The 18,000-nt window shown below is 37.2% G+C and overlaps 1 long non-coding RNA gene across 1 annotated transcript; it reads right to left on the bottom strand.

Moving 5' to 3' along the window:
- Positions 1 to 720: 720 nt before the first annotated feature.
- Positions 721 to 17,983, bottom strand: LOC123613283 (uncharacterized). The gene is made up of 4 exons (XR_006720651.2): positions 17,605 to 17,983; positions 17,076 to 17,114; positions 15,165 to 15,432; positions 721 to 11,937 (listed from the first exon to the last, which is right to left on the bottom strand). It is a non-coding gene; the product is annotated as an uncharacterized LOC123613283 (long non-coding RNA).
- Between the last annotated feature and the right edge of the window lie 17 nt (positions 17,984 to 18,000).

The raw sequence follows: 18,000 nt of genomic DNA, 5'->3' as shown, positions 1-18,000 counted from the left end.
CTGGTGGTTCTCACCCTTTTTTCCACCACAGCCACCACCTCACTGGGCTCTTAGAGCTGCCTGCCCTTCAAAATACTGGCCCAAATCTGCACGGAACCTTTGCCTATGTTCCCCTTAGAGACAGGCTGGCAATTTCACAAAGAGCTGCACTCAGTACCGAGACAGACAGAAGGCAATAGTCACACAAAATACAAGCAGCATAAGAACGATCATGACTCCCTTGGGCATCTGTCTGACCGTGAACACACTCTTGGCCCAGGAGGCTGCTACAGCCACGTATGCGGAGTCTCTGGCTTTCTCCCTTCACCCCCACAACCTCTGCCACCCCATCCTGACCTCCACTCCAGAGCAGGTGCCACGTTATTCCCTGACACAGGGCAGCAAACCAGGCAACTCCTCCTCTTCCTGGTCCAACTTAAATAGAAGCCAATGTTCCCAAATCTGCTGTCCACCCTACCACTGAGCCCTGGCTCCTCATCTGAGGGGTACTCGGCGTGAGAACAGCACCACGGTGACTGACAAATGGATGATCTCAACCTTCACCTTAGGTCATCAACTCCACCACCTATGGAGAATTTTATGTCTTACTCATAGGTAAGCATACACATACACATGAAAATATGTCAAGAAGGCATAACTATATTTTCCCTACATAATGACACATTTATGGAGCAGGAAGGTAAGCCTTTTCCAAAGGAACAAATATGGAATTTTAGGGGGAAAAGTATAATTTATTATTATTTTTGAACACAGAAGCAACCCAAATTAAAAATGAGCAAAGGACTTAAACATTTCTCCAGAGAAGATATGTAAAGGACCAACAAGCATATGAAGAGATGCTCAACATTATTAGTCATTAGGGAAATACAAGTCAAAGCTACAACGAAATACCACTTTACACTCACTAGGATGGCTGTAATTAAAAAAAAAAAAAACAGAAAATAACCAGTATCAGTGAGGATATGAATAAATTAGAGCCTCCATAGATTTCTAGTGGGAATATAAAATGATACAGTCACCGTGGAATATAGTTTGACAAAAAGTTCCTCAAAAAGTTATGGATAGAATTATCATATGACCTAGTGTTTCCACTCCTAGGTATATATACAAGAGAATTCAAAATATACGCTTATACAAAAATCTATATAAGTGTTCATAGCAGCATTATTCATAATAGCCAAAAATGGAAACAATCCAAATATCCATTAACAATAATTAGATTTAAAGAAATATCCAAATGTTCTCAGCACCACTTAACAAAAACCAAAAAGTGGAAACAATTCAAACATCCACCAGTGAGTAAAGAAACTGTAGTATATGCAAAAAATGCTATTTTGCTCATCCATAAAAAGGAATGTAAGTACAATGTGGATGAACCGTGAAAACATACTAAGTGAAAGAAGCCAGACATAAAAGGTCACATATTATATGGTCGCATTTATATGAAATAACCAGTGTAGGTAAACCCATTGAGACAGAAATCATATTGGAGGTTGCCAGGGGCTGAGAGTGACTGCTTAATGGGTACAGAGTTTCCTTTTGGGGTGATGAAAATGTTTTGAAACTACTTAGAGGCAATGATTGTACAGTACTATGAATGGACTAAATGTTACTGAATCTTATGCACTAAAATTGTTAATTTCGTGTTATGTGAATTTCATCTCAATTTTTTAAAAATGGGAAAAGAAACACAGAACTAGAGACTGAGTCCTGGTTTTAGTACTTAATAGCCATTTCACTATGGGCAAGTAACTTCCAACTCCCTCTGAGCCTCAGTTTCCTGAGGTGTATTTATCAGCAAAATAAGGCTGATAGTATTTGTACCACCTACTTCATGGGATTATTCTAGAAACCAAATGAGACATTGTTTATTACATATTTATATCATGGAACAGTGATAAAGTGCTAGTTATTATGGAGGTAATAGACGTTAAAATGTATATTCACTAAGAAAATTGAAAGCTTCCTTTCAATTTTCAAGCTTTTGTTAAGATCTAAGTTGCAATAAACATACTCACAAAGTTCTATTTTTAATTAATTCATATATTGCAAGTAAAGAATTAAACTAGATAATTATTTTCCAAATAAGTAGGCAACACCTTAAAAACTTACTCCTGGGTATCAAGTCTCATTATAGAATTGACCCAAGGGGAGGAAGATAAAATACATCTCAGAAATTCTTTATGGACAGGGGACAGAAATGTGAGTATTTTAAATGCCCAACAGGCACAAATGTCACATGGTGACTTGTGGTATATCAGTCTTCCATGGAGCAGATTTTCACAATATTTTCAATAGGGTAATGATAAAAATATGGGAGGGAGGAGTAAAAAGATCTTTGGTTTATGAAAATGTAAACAGGACTTATGGTTGCAATGGCTTAATGTTTAATTGCCCTGTTAGTAAAAAATGTCCTTCCCCTAAATTTCAATCTGGCTTCCATCAACTTCAAATCCACATAACGGGAAATTTGATTTAACAACACAAAATGACATTAAAAATATCCACATATTCAAGGAGTTAGGAAATACCACCCAAAGATCCAAAGAGCTCTCTTTCTTTTTCTTTCTTTCTTTCATACCATAAGCAGTCCCATAGGAATTTGGTAATAAACAAGCGACATCTGATGCAATCATTAGGATTTTTATAACATATTTATAAGGCTAGTAAATAGTCTCTCTTCTCTGATTTTATATCTCTACACTATCTCCCCAAATTATACTAACTGATAATTTCTTGAAGCATTTTAAAGGGTAAAATACAAGAGAGTTGAGGGTTTATAGGATTTCACAAATAATCTAGGCTATGTAAATATAAATATTTTTCTTTAGAATGCCATAGTCATTTTATGCCACTGTGAGATTCCGGACATCTAGTAATAAAAGCTTGTGGTAAAAGGCTTATCCATTATCCACTATTTAGTAATTTGCAATAAAATCCTCTAACACAAACTAGACATATGCGCTTGTTATGTTTCAAGAAAAATTATAAAATAGCTCAGTCTAGTCAGAGTACATGTTCTTTTTGTTGTGAAACTGGTTTAGTTTTACTACTAAACACACTTGAAGTGCCCAGAAGCAAACATTTCAGTCCCCCAAATTCTGTAAGCCCATCATAAATTCTTGAGTTGAGGTCCAGACGCAAACATGCTTCTGAATAACCAAGGATCCACTGTAGTTGCAAGTAACCAAGGATACCTCATAATCTCCATATTTTGAGCTTTTTATACTAAGTTACATATATGAATAGTTCATTTTTTCATTTCTAATTACTCTGAGACATGTGTGTCCCAAGAGAGACTGCTGACTAGCATGAAACAGCAAGTTGATACCCCAAAAGCTTAACATTGTCATTATCATTATAATAAGTAAATGTAACAATCCTATTAGCCTTTTTGAGCTACTTAAAATAGTTTGCAGCCCCTTAAGTCCCTTATCACTACTTATAAGGAATTCTACATATCAGTAACTTGGTCTGTGCACAGAAAAGATCTAACATTTTTGAGTGCTTAGGATGTACTAGATTTTACATACATATATATATAAGCATATATAATTTCATTTAACTCTCACTAAAACCTTGTGAAGAAGGTGTTATTATCACCTCCTTTGTAGAGACACTGAAGCTGAGAGAGTTTAAGTAAATTGTCTGAATTCCCACAGTTAATAGGTAAAATTGGGGCTCGGATCCAGGTTCTTTTAACTCCAAAGGTAAGGCTTACAAATCCAAGTTAACGTGTTGACTCAGGAACCTAGCATCCTGATGTCAAATAAGGCTCCTGGGTGTTGAAAATAGAAAACCAGAACCAAGCCTGCTCCTCTAACAAGTATTTCCAAGCACCTGCCATGTGCCTTGTGCTGCAGAGTGAAGGAGACAAACAGGGTGCCTACCTTTACAGAGCTTACACTCCAGAGGTGAGTTGAGACACTGAGCCAGTGTGACTCAAGTGACTCAAAACCACTATGGAAGTGGCAATGATAACAATGCCACAGGAGCATGGCCTTCTGGCTTCCAAGCAGACTCTCAGGATGAAGCGGAGGAGGTGAAAAGAAATCTTACAACTGTGTCAATCATAGTAAGTCTAACACGAGACCTTCAGCTGATTTAACAACCACTGATAGAACACCGACTAAGTACAAGGCAGCACGCTGAGCCCTCCTTTCACAGAGTGTTCCAGTATTTCCTGCTTCTCCTGTTTCAGACACACAGGCATCTCCTAAGAGAAAGCTGTACTTCCGTTGAAAGATCACAGGTATTTATTAAAGATCTCATTGATAATTCTAAAAATGGCACGGAGATAAGACCCTCTTCCATGCGGGGAGCACGGCTGGACCTGAGGACACAAGGGTGGGGCGTACCAGACCAGATTACACGCGGGCAATGACCACAGAATTGAAGCATTCAGGCCGTGTCTCCCTCCAATGCATCTAACTGTGGAAACTCAATCAGGTCCAGAAATGAATCAATTTCCTTTGCCTGTGTCCTTAAATTTGATGAATAGAGCCTTTGCTGAGAGCTACTGAAGCTGCTATTCATCTCAGTTAGTTGCTAAATAAAACGTTGTTCTTGGATGTAATTCTGGCGAATATGACTTTGGAGATTTTTCGTTTAACTGTGTAAGTCCAAATTATTCCCCAAGTGATTCTACATTTGAGCTATTTTTGCTCCAGATGTTCTATATTTTTTTCCATGTCAGGGACTAGGAATCTAGGAAGACCGGGTTTCTTGTTGACGGTGACGAGGATGAACTTGAGTCTAAGTGCAAATTTTTGTGACAAACAGCTAAACCCTTTTTGTAATGCTTACTGAGAAGTCCTTTTCTATTCAATGAAATTTGATAATTAGGAGTTTTAGACCTTTAGATGTAATGAAGAAAGACACAGTTTAAATAAACAAATAAGCTTGTGTCTGATGAGAGGGTAGGCAGTTTTGACTTGAAGTAGAGGGTCTAGTTGAACTTTCTTTCTATAATAGTTTGTAAGTCCGTGGTTTTCTACAGAGAAGAACTTGCTCATGGTCATGAAACTAATAGTGGTAGAATGTAAATTGGACCATGAGTCCTTTTATCTTTCTTTAAATTTCTAAACAAATTTTAATTTTTATCTAAGTGAGGCAGGCTCATAGTTTTGAAAGTCAAAAAAGTAACAACTAAAAGGCTTCTCACAAAAAACACCAGTCCTTGACCCATCCCTCACCACAACCCTAGTCTCTGTCCTCAGGGAGCTATTGCTTCAACATTTATACGTCATCATTTTCCTATATTATGCACTTTTATCCATTATTTTTATTATGAAAAAAGTCAAAAAGCATATATATACATATAACCATACACACACTTTTGATACATTATTTAAAAGTAAGCTGCAAACATCATGACCTTCACTCCTAATACTATATAGCAATACTAAATATAAAATTATGTTGTCTTTGCCTCCCCTGTGTTAGTCATTATCATGTGACTTTCCATTATGGTTGTTGAGGATTTAGTTTTCTTAAACCACCATCCATCTGTTTCACATCCTTCATCCACTCAGTATCATTACAATATAATTTTTAGTTAAATATATTCAATGTTGTATAATCATTACTTTCCCTGAAATTAATAATTGCCTTGATTTTTCGTTTGCTTATTTTCTTTGCTTAGTTTCTTGTTAATTCTTTTTACACCTTCTAAAAGCCTGTTAAAACATTTTATTCACAGATCTATCTGTCTATCTGTCTAGCAATTTGGTTTTTGTTTTTGTCTTCAGACAGCCCTCCTCGAGCTCCTCAGTGTCCTTTGGCTGCCCTCCTTGAACTGCCTTTGCCTATGTCCAAGTCTAGATTCCAGGTCTCCTGGGTCTCATGCTTGGTGTACTCCTTGTCTTGGTGGGACACAGCCTCTAACAGGTTCATGAGGAGCAAAGGGCAGCATAAAGGACCATGTCTATCTCTTGAGTCACGCTGCTCCAGTCAGGACTGGTCCCCCTCCCCACCTGGTGTGCAGCTGTGCCCCTATTTCTGTTCATCCTGAGGACTCTGGTCACTAGCTCCTGCCATCCAGCTCCGAGCACTGTATACCACGTCTTCCTCTTTCTTGGCTCATTTACTCCCTTGCTTTGGTGGAGCATAGTCCCCAGGAGCTTCCTGAGAAATGGTACATGAGAGGTAAAATTCTTTAGAACTTTCTTGTCTGAAAACATCTTTGTTCTACGCTTGGTTGGTATGTTGGCTGACAATGCATTCCAGGCTGGAAATAACTTTCCTGCAGAGTTTGAAGTCATTCCTTCATTGTCTTTTAGCTTCCTTCTAGTGATGCAGGTGAGAAGTCTGAAGTAATTTTGATTCCTGATCTTTTCTATGCCACCTCTTTTTGCTTTTTTGAAGTTTATAGAATCTTCCCATTTTGAAACATTAGCTTGATGTCTTTTGTGATGAATCACTGTGATTGTGATGCTGGATATCTAGTGGGCCCATTCAGTCAAGATTCATATTCTTTCATTCTGGGAAATTATTTAGAAATTTTTTTTGACGCTTTCTTCCCTTCCTTTTTCTATTTCTTTGTCTTTTTTTCTCTATTTTCCAGAAAAATTATTCAACTTTCTTCTTCAACATTTCTAATTCCAGCTCTAATACCATTTCTGCATTTAGGACTCCAAATTCTAAAAATTGTTTTTTCAAACAACCCAATTTTAAAATGGGCAGAAGAACTGAATAAATATTTTTCTAAAGAGTAAATGCAGATGGCCAACACGCACACAGAAAGATCAACATCAACATCACTAATCATCAGGGAAATGCAAATCAAAACCACAGTGAGGTATAACCTCACACCTGTCAGAGTGGCTAACATCAAAAAGAACACAAATAACAAATGCTGGCAAGGATGTGGGGAGAAGGGAACCCTTGTACACTGGTGGTGGGAATGTAAATTGGTGCAGCTCCTGTAGAAAACAGTACAGAGGTTTCTCAAAAAAACTGAAAATAGAACTACCATATGAACCAGCAATCACACTCTTGGGTATATAATTGGAAAAAAAAGAACATTAATTTGAAAAGATTATGAAACCCAATGTTCATAGCAGCATTATTTACAATTGTCAAGATATGGATGTAACCTAAGTGTCCACCAACAGATGAATGGATGAAAAAGATGTGGTGTATATATATATATATAGGAATCCTACCCAGATATAAACAAGAATGAAATTTTGCCATTTGCAGCAGCATGGGTGAATTTGGAGGGCACTCTGTTAAGTGAAATAAGTCAGATAGAAAAAGACAAAGACAAATGCTGTATGATATCACTTACCTGTGGAATCTAAGAAATACAACTAGTGAATATAACAAAATTCACAGATGTAGAAAACAAACTACTGGTTATTAGTGGGATAGAGAGGGGGCAATATAGGGGTTGGGGAGTGGGAGGTACAAACTACTGGGTGTAAGTAAGTAGGCTACTAGGATGTATTGTGCAACATGGGGAATAGGGATAATATTTTGTAATAACTGTAAATGGAGTATAACCTTTAGATATTGTATAAAAATATATAAGGTTGAAAGCAAAAAAAGAATTTTTGTTCTTTGAAAGTTCTTGGGTTTTTGGTTTGTTTGAAGTTTGGGGTTTTCTGTTTTGTTTTGTTTTGTTTTGTTTTTTGACTAATAGCATTTGTTCCCCAAATGTAATAACTCTCCAAGGATATTGATAACTTTTTGGTGTTTTGTTGTCTTCTTTTCTCTGCATTGCTTCTGATTTCTCCAAGTTGCTTTTCTCCCTGTTGGTTCATTTTAGCTTCTGCCTTCAAGGTTCATGGCATCCCATCAATATCTGGCCATCTTTGGCTGTCTACTTATGTTTAATATGGGGAACCAGAAAGTTGATTGAAAGTTTTGTGATGTTTAGTTTCGGCCTATTCATGTTGCACTTCACTGTAGAATGATCTGGCTGGGTTGTCTGTTGGGGAACTTTGGATATCAGTAGGTTTAGGTCTTTCCTCTAGGGCTGGTAAGCTTCCACCTGGAATACTTTTTTCTCTCTTCTGCCTAGAAGGACAAAATTTGGCCTTCTATATTCTGAGAGTTAAATAGGAAATAAGCTGAAAGGAATCATCATTTGGAGCACAAACATTTGCTTAATTTCCCTGTTTTGATATGGTAGCCACCCCCCTGAGCCCTGCCTGGCATCTCCCAGTCCAGAGGTCCTCAGTATCCCCTCTGCAGGGCACAAATCTCCAGTGCCTTCAAACAACAACTTCTCTCTCACACTTGGCTGGGCAGTTCCTCTGCTGGTCTTGTTTTGCTCACCCACACAGCAGCATGCAGCCAGCTGGCTGGGCGACTGGGCGGGCAGTCTAAGATGGCCTCCCTCAAGCATCTGGCAGTTGCTGCCGGTGGTGGTTGCCTGATTCTGCTCCGTGGGCCTCTCAGTCTGCTGTAGGCTACACTCACTGCCTCAGGTGGCTGCCTCTTCCCGCGCCCCAGAAAGTACAGGTAGCACTCATGGCCACTGGAGGCGAAGGCTTAGGAATTCAGTCCACCTCACTTCCACCACATTTTATTGGTCAAAGTGAACAAGGCCAGTCTGAATTCAACGGGGCAGAGAAATGGACACCACCTTGGATGAGCTGAGCAGCAGTCACATGACAGAAGGGTGTGCATTCTGGGGTGGGGGTGGGATTTTTTGTTATTCAGTGAGGATACAGTAATTCCACATTCAATACTTACCTTCTTAACAAGGCAAACACACCCATCACTGTGATTAATAATTTCCCACTTTTTTTTTTTAATTCAGGTAAATTGAAAAACTATTTTTGCAGTCATTGTAATTGAAGGCAAGACTTTTCGGTAACCTCCTGAAAAGGAATTAATAACCTCCCTGGTTTTTGTTTTTTTGAACTGAAGCTTACAAGTCATTCACTCATAACAGAAAGATCACTTCTGAAAAGACCCTTCAAGTCAGGAGAGTCTAGAATTCCAGGATTTACATTCAGCCTTGAGGACTTTACTGGCTCCTGTTACTAAAAATGTTACAGTTTTCAAGTGTCTTTGGCATGTTCCCTCATTGAGCGGAAATCTTAGAGGCTTTTCAGATCGTTCAAATCAGTTTAGGATGTGCCCTTGGTAGAAAGAGAGGTAAAAACCCTCACTTCTTAAACCTATTTCAAAACTTTCATCCAGCTTATGCTTGAGAACAGGTCGAAGTGGTGGTGCTGCTGGAAGTCCTCTGCCGGCAGCCTGGGCACAGAGCAGCCACAGGGAGATGGGAAGGGGACTCTCCCCTCCACGCTGCTGGTGATTATTTCCTTTCCCCAGACCTCGCCATGCTTATCTGTTGAGAGTCTAAGAGGTCTGGATGAAAGCCGGGCCTAGCTGGCGGCAGCAGCATAAAGGAGGCACTGAGATTTGCCAAGAGTTGGTATCGGCCTAGAGCAGGTGAGACTCAGAGGAAAAGTACGGGCTCTCTTTAGCAGTGCCCACCTGGGCTTGGGCTTTTTTCCTTTTTCCCACTTCCTTTTCAAATTCAATGTTCAGTTGCTACTTTTGAAACGATGGTGTGGTGATTGCAAGATTGGAGAATCTTTTCTTTTGAACAATTTTTTTGCAGTGGCAAGAGAGTCACTACTTAACACTTCAGCATTTCTGTAAACCATCTTACATCTTCCAAAAGCATGGTTTAAACTCATAATTTACACATCATTATAGAAGACATTCCAGAGAGCATTATATTAATTGAATTCAATGAAAAAAATAAAATGCAAAGCTGGATGAACAGAATAACCAAAAGGTTGACAGGAAAAACAACAAAGCGTTAAAAGTATTTATTTGGGGGAATTAGGACTTTAACGGGTTTTTTTTCCTTCTATATTCCTGAATTTTAACATTTTTTACTGTAAAAATAAATTTGTACCTACAGGAACTTTAACTCATGTTTAAGGATCAGTTAAAATGTTTGTTCTCACTCCTAAAATAATGCATTAGCTAGTTTGTATAGATTGATGTAAAAACAGTGGCTTGCAGTTTATTTTATATTTGACTGTAATTTTATGGCCATGGATTAGTTCTATGACAGCAAATACAGGCTAGATTTACAATGTCAGTGTCTTTCCTCTCCAAGGAAAGTATATTAAACTGCCACTCTGGTGCCCGGGCCATCTCAACCTGAAAACTCAATAGCCTTTAGACCTACTTTCCTTATAAAGAGAAAGAAACAAACAAACAGAAGAAGAGAAGGAATGTTTTCTACAACAATTTCAAATAGGTACTATTAGCTTGCGTTCCTGAGCAGTGCTCTTGAGCAGAAATCCTAGGAGCAACTGGCTTATCAGTTGATGGAGGAAAAGATATCCAAGGAGAAATCCACACAGGCTCTGTTAGCCAGTGGCCAGCACCGAACGAACGCACAAAATGATAAGAATGCCAATGTTTAAAAGAGCTGGAACTTTTTGAAACAGAGTAGTACATGGACTTTGTCAATCTGATGTTTTAACGAGGCGATAGATGCCACCATTTTACTTTACCAACTTTTTTTTCGGTATGTGTAGGGGGAATGTTTGTTTCTGAAGATACTAATTATAGCTCAAGCTGCAGCTAAGAAAAATTGCCCTGTAGACTACTGTTGCTACCAGCAACTGGGCTCAGAATTGGGTATTTTTGCAAAACAGGAATACTGGAAGTCTTTTAATGTCACTTAAAAATACTAATAATTTAAGCTTTCTGAAATTTCCAGGGTTTAAAGAAAAATCATTAAAGCAATTTCTATTACCAAGAATACAAATGACAAAGAAGTATTTACAGTGGGATTTCTCTCTTCTACAATAGTAGGGTGTCCTTAAATACAGTGAGAGAGCGTTATCAGTAAATGAGAATCAATTTGTATTTTACCTTTTAAATTAAGAATAATATATAGTATGCCTCTGTCCCACAAAACATGTTTTGAAGTAGATAAACTGCTCGTAGTAACTTCACAAATGTTCCTTTGACTTTGGATATATTATTTCAGCTGTCTCTGGTGAGGGCATTTCATATGCTTATAAATCTCTTTAGTTTCTTTTTGTATTTTAGTGCTTCATGTTAATGGACCCATAACTGTTACATAAAACACATCTATCTGCAAAGGTTTAGGAACAAACATTTATACCAAGCCTGTTTAAAAGTTGGCAGCCATGGTGAATAGTAAATAACAGTGAATAGGAGAAAACATAAATAAACAGATCAATTAAATAACAGGTTGTTTCCAAAGAATTTTTTAAAAGGTTGCTGACCTGTCAAGGTAGACACATCCAGCACCCAGATTAATGCAGCATGAAGTAGGTATCATCAGGGTTTCATAGCAGTCCATTTCAGTTCCCTCACGTAAACGTATTTTTTCTAATTTTTGGAATATAATCAGTGTTTAATCAATCCCCTACTACACTCTGAGTTGCAAGAGCCATATTCACTTGCTCGCCACTTCTTGTCACTTCCCAATTATCATACTCAGACCCAACTATGCTTCTATGTTCCCCAAGTTAACTATTTTTGACCACTTACTTTAGGTTAGATAGTTGTGAAATCTCCATCACACCTGAACTTCATAAAAACATGCATATTAAAGTTTCAAATGAACTTCAGTTCCTCAGTTTTATGTTGCTAACAATACCTAGCTCACAGGATTAAAGGGGATATTGTAAGCAAGTACCTTGCACGTAGTAGGAACTCAGTGAAGGTTAGATTTCTCTTCTGCAGTTTTTCTCAATGGGCTGAATCTCCACTTCATACGCTCAGGACCATTGACTGACATGAAATAAAAGTCACTTTACATAGTTCAAACCTGTTTCATGTACACATCTTCCCTTTGAAGCTTCCTGAGGGCAGGAACCATGCATCTTCAAATCTTCATTTTTGCACCCCAGGGTCTGGTGTGGGTAAGTGCCAACAAAACTCAGTGCTGCCCCTCCTTTTCTGGTTGGTGAAGGAGCTCTGGGAGGGTGAGAATGGGGGCATCGCCTGTCATTAAGAGTGTTTTTTAGTTATGTCCAGGTTAGGAAATAAAAGATGACTTTTTAATTCCTTGAAAACTTTGTCACCAAAGTTTGGCACTAATAGTCCATGGAGGAAGAAGATCTGAGTAAATAATTAGCTCCAGAAAAAAACATGCCATGCACATTAAAGATGGGGACAATAAGAGAGCCCCAGTAATTTCACTCCAATACGGCATCCTAGCCAGTAGACTCTAGTCCCTCTACATGATCTAAGGTGACTGTACTCTCATCTTAACACGTGAAAGAAATTTCCTGGGCAAAACCCCACAATTCAAATAACTAGCCATTAACAAAAGCCTTAGGCATTTATTTGCTAAATATGAGTTTAATTTAGCCAAGTTTCATTGTAGTTTCAGGGGAAGGTAATGTTTGACTCAACTAAGGTGTTATTTATATAAATGAAGAGAAAACACAGTGGACAAAAAATAAAGGTTTTTGAAAGACAATGAAATGTAGCTTTGAGAGCCATATTTATTTTAAAAGGAGCAGAAATCTAAAACTTGCTTCTGATATACTAGAAAGAACTAACCATGATAAAACTGCACTCTATGGTACTTATAAGTCATTAATAAGTGAAACATTAGCACTCCTTCTTTGTGATGAATCAAAACTACAGCAAAAGTGGCAAGCTATAAAAATACACCTCCATTGTTTATTTTGACGCTGCCAGAGATAACTGCCAACAGAGTTGCTAATCCCTTTTATAATTCACACATGCAGTATATTTGCATACATGTAAAACATAATGCATACATTTTACATTAATCTTATATTTTATCTATAGTTTTAATTGTACAATTTACACTATGATTATATCACACAAATGCTTTTGAAACTTGTGCGAGAGACTATAAAGGAATGTACACAAATGAGAGTAATTGTGTTAGGTAGTGAGAGAGACTACGAGTGACTTTTGAATAGTTAATGACTGAGAATTTTCTAAAGTTGGTAAGAGACATCAAGTCACAGAATTAAGAAGACTCATGAATCCCAAGCAGGATAAATAAAAAGAAATCTACACTTATGCAAATTCTAGTAAAACTGCTTTAAAACCCTAATACAGAGAGAAAAAAATATCAAAATCACCAGATTTTCAAAAGACAGATTACTTTCAAAGGAGTCTTATCCGATTTCTCAATAGAGATAATGGAAACTAGAATTCAAAAGAAATGACATATTCTGAAAGAAAATAATTTTATACTAGGCAAAAATATCCTCCAGGAATGACATTTTCAGAGAAAAATAAAATAACTTTTCACCAGCAGACTAGCACTTAAAGAATTACCAAATGGAGTTCTTCAGAAAATGATCAGTGTTTAAATTTAGAAATACAGAAAGTAATAAAGAGATAATGTAAATATGTCAATAAATCTAAACGTATATGACTTCACTAGGCAACACTGATTATGTGTTGGGGGCAGCTAAAAATAAAATACATGACAACAATTGCATAAAATTCCACAGAAGGCAAATAGAAGTGTCCTCAGGTTTTGTATTATCCAGAAAGAGAGTAAAACTAACAGGTAATGTTAGGCTTTGAAAAGTCAAGACTGCACATTGTAATCTTCAGTAAAACTATTGATAGAGTATTAAAAGGATGAGTAACCATCAGACTAGTAGAAGAGGAATACAGAATACTAAAATCTGTTCCACCGAAACAGAATAAAACAAGAAAGGAAAGAGGAACATAAAATGGTACCAATAGAAATAAAATATGAAGACGTTAGATTTAAATCCAAACATACTAAGTAAATACAGTAAATGTAAACAGACTGTATATCCTACTTAAGACAAAGATGATCAAGCTTCACTAAAAAACAATTTATGTTATTTACAAGAGATCTATTAAAACATAAGCACAGAAAGATTGAAAGTAGAGTCATAGAAAAAGATAAACCATGCATTCAGTAGCCAAAAGAAAGATGGTGAGTTACAGTAGTATCAGACTTTAAGGAAAAAGTATTACTAGAATTTGAGTGACATTTCATAATTACAAGAATTCAATTTATCAAAACAGTATTGGAATTGTTTGCACCCAGCAAAGTTGCCTTAAAACACATAAGGAAAAATATATAAAGAAAAATTTACAGAGCTACAAGACGAAACAGACAATCTACAGTCATAATGAGAGCTTTTACCACACTGTTATAGTAACTCTTACAACCCTTGTAAGAAGTAGATAAAAAGTCAGTAAAGATAGAGATATGAAATCCAAGATTGACAAATGTGGTCTAATAGACATATGTAGAATACTGAGTCCAGTAAGGGCAGAATGCACTAAATACACAGGAAACAGTTTCCAAAAAAATTGATAATGTCCTATCTCATAAAGCAAGTCTCCATGTGTTTTAAGAGAATAAGATAATAAAGAATATGGTCTCTCACCACAATACAACTAAGGTAGAAATCACCAACAAAAAGATCATCAAAAAGTCATGTTTGGGAAATAAAATACTATACTTCAAAGTAATTCAGATTTTTTTTAAAAAAAAGTATAAATTAGAAAATATTTTTAACTGAATGATAATGAAAATACTATATATCAAAACTTGTGGAAAGCATCTGAAGTGTGCTCCTTAAGGGGAATTTTATCATTTTAATTGCACATAGAGCAATATAAAAGAAGAAAGGCTAAAAAAATGATGAATTAAATTAAATAAGTCAGAGAAAGGCAAGTATCATATGATCTCTGATATGTGGAATCTTAAACAAAATAAAACAGAAAACCAAAAAAAAAAAAAAAAGTAAGCTCATACAGAGAACAGATGGTGAAATGCCAGAGGTGGGAGATGGGGGTATGAGAAATGGGTAACTAAGTTTGCTTTTAGTTTAAATAAATTAAAAAACAAAACAAAACACTAACTTCTTTGTGTCTTAGTTTTCAGGATTCTTTCTTCTCAGGAATGTTGTTATTCATGAGAAGAAGGAAAAGAAGGAGAAGGAGAGGAAGAGGAAGAAAAATTTTGATTATACAACATTGAAAGCTAAAATATTATCACCACACACCTATTAGAAAGGCTAACATCTAAATACTGACACCACCAAATGCTGACAAGGATGTGGAGCAAGAGGAACACTCAACTCATTGCTGGCAGAAATGCAAAGTGATACAGCCACTATGGAAGACAGCTTGGCAGTTTCTTACAAAATGAAACACACATTTACCATAGGATCCATGTGTTGGCAGATCCATGTTCTCTCTGAAGGCTTTAGGGGAGGATCCTTCCTGGCCTCTTCCTGGTTTCTGGTGGTTATCAGCCACCCTAGACATCCTTTGGCTTACAGATGCATCCTTCCAATCTCTGTCTCTGTCTTCACATGGTGTTTTCCTCTGTGTGCGTCTTTGTTTCTCCTTTTTTTTTTATAAGGACACCAGTCGTACTGGAGTAGGGCCAACCTATACCAGTATGATCTCATCTTAACTTGACTACATCTGCAACAAAAACAAAATAAAACAAAACAAAAAAACCCTATTTGGAAATAGGGTCACATTCACAGATACTAAGATTTAAGACTTCGACATAACATAATTGGATTTAAGACACCAACATAATTTTGGGGGGCACAATTTAACCCACAAAACAAGGACTCATCCTACTGTCACTTCTTTTTGGACTGAATGTCCTGGCCAGTGCAATAAGGCAAGAAAAAGAAATAAAAGGTATACAGATTAAAAGGAAGGAATAAAACTATTATTATTCATGGATGATATAGTTGCTTATGCAGAAAAATCCTAAGTAATTCACAGATAATTTACTAGAATTAGTAAGTTTAACAAACTAGTCTATTGAAGATTAACATACAAAATTAACTTTACTATGATATAATACCAACAAACAGGAAAATAAGTGTTTAAAAATACATAATTTACAGTAGCATAAAAAAGCCAAACACCTTGAAATCAATCTACATATGTGTAAGACCTTTAGGCAGACAACTATGAAAACTTACTGAGAGAAATTAGAGATCTAAATAAATGGAGGAATATGCCAAGTCTTTCCAAAATGATCTATACATGCAATGCAATTCCAATCAAAATCCCAGTATGGAAACTGACAAGCTGGTTCTCAAGTTTATATGGACACATAAAGGGTCAAGAACAGCCAAGAATCTGTTGAACAAAGTGGGAAGACTTGTACTACTAAATATGAAGACTTATTTTAAAGCTGTTTTCATTAAGATAATGTGGTGTTGCCACAAAGATAGACAAATATGCTGATGGGACAGAAAAGAGGGTCCACAAACAAACCCATGCAGGTGGGGACCCTTGTTCCATGACAGAAGTAGCATTACAGAGCAGCAAGTAAAGAAGACATTTTTCAATAAATTGTGCTGAAACAAGTGGAATTTATATGGAAAAACAATAATAAATTCAACCCCTACCTTATACTAGACATCAAAATAGCTACACACAAAAACATGGATGAATTTCACACACATAAATTTGAGCAAAAGAAGACATACAATAAGATTCCATTTACATAAAGTTAAAACAAAACTAAACCATATTGTAAGTAGTCAGGATTGTGGTTAATTTAGGGAGAAGCAAGCATTAATAACTGGGAGTGGTTACAAGAGGAATTTCTAGAGAGCTGATGAGTATTTCACTTCTTTGGATGGGTGGGGTTCTAGCTGTATTTGCTTTGTGATAATTCCTTGATCTGCACATTTACATTTTGTGCACTTTCCTTTATTTGCATTAATCTTCCCAATAAAATGATTTTTAAAAGTAGATAGACACATTTATTCACTGAACAAATACTTACTGAGAAACCACTATACACCAGACATTGTACTAGACCTGGATCAAAAAGAATAAATACAGGAATAAGTGCTCTGATATCCTTAGCTTGCTACAAAATGGGGACTCTTTCTTTATTGTGGGTAGGGGTGATGAGGCAAGCCATTAGATCCTTCACTGGACTGAAATATCAAAATAGTTCAGAAATGTTCTGCCCAGCCCTCAAAAGTTGTTACTCCTTGTGTACATAATAAATGGTTCCAGTGTAATTTAAATTTTTTTCAGTGTAATTTTAGATCTACACTTAGTCACACATAGGAATCCTATCTGCTTACCCAAGGAAAATCCTGTCTTGAAAGTCATGGCACCAGCCCCTAAGAAAACCAAGAGAATACTATTATTAATTTGTAGTTAATTTTGGAGCTATTACACTAAAATAAAAGGTTCTTTTAAGTCCTAATTCAAAAAGCACCGAGATTTAAAATAACGTTTTCCTGATTATAAAATACTTACATGCTCAATGTAGAACATCTGGGAGAACAGAAAATTACAAAGAAAACAAAAATCCATTATTCTATCACCATAGCTACTGTAGATGTTTTGGTACATTCCTTTTCATCTTTAAAATGCCTTTATATATTTATTTTCACAGTTGAGATCCTAATTTTTATGTGATTTTGCAACCCACGTTTTCCACTTAAAAATATGAGCATTTCCCCAAGCCATTAAATAATTTTCCTAAACATAATTCTTAAGTTTATAAAAATTATGTCCCCAACTTGAATAATCTCAGTGAGAAGTCATTCATTATGTGGAATCACGTCAAAACATCCGGGATCCCAAAGTTCTGAGAGGCATCCAAACCTTAACTAAAGCCTCCGATGGAACCCTGGAACCTGGCTGGGGTGGCAGAAGCTACTCCAAGGGCAGATGCGGTCACAGACGCGGACCGGTCCTCAGAGTCCCCCGCCCTGGAGTGCGCAAGTTGCCAGGCGGACCCGGAGCCCAGAGAGTCATCGACTTTGGATCAGGTTTAATATGCGTCTACGCGGTAAGTTCCTGGAGATGCCCCAGCGCGCACCCCTCAGCTCCCGGGTCCCAGACGAGGCTGCCAAACCCGAGCAGCGCTGGCTCACTCCTGACCCCGGCGCCCAGCGGACCCTCCGCCCTCGCGGCGGTTGGACGCGGCTGCGCCCTCGGTGGCGCGCCTCTGCAAGTCCCTAGTTTGGGTCGCTGGGCTGAACTTGTGAGGAGGCGCTC

Source organism: Camelus bactrianus, chromosome 3 (genome assembly GCF_048773025.1).
Source record: "Camelus bactrianus isolate YW-2024 breed Bactrian camel chromosome 3, ASM4877302v1, whole genome shotgun sequence".
NCBI lineage: Eukaryota > Metazoa > Chordata > Mammalia > Artiodactyla > Camelidae > Camelus > Camelus bactrianus.
Note: the sequence above shows the minus strand (reverse complement) of the source record. Positions and strands in the feature narration are given on the sequence as shown.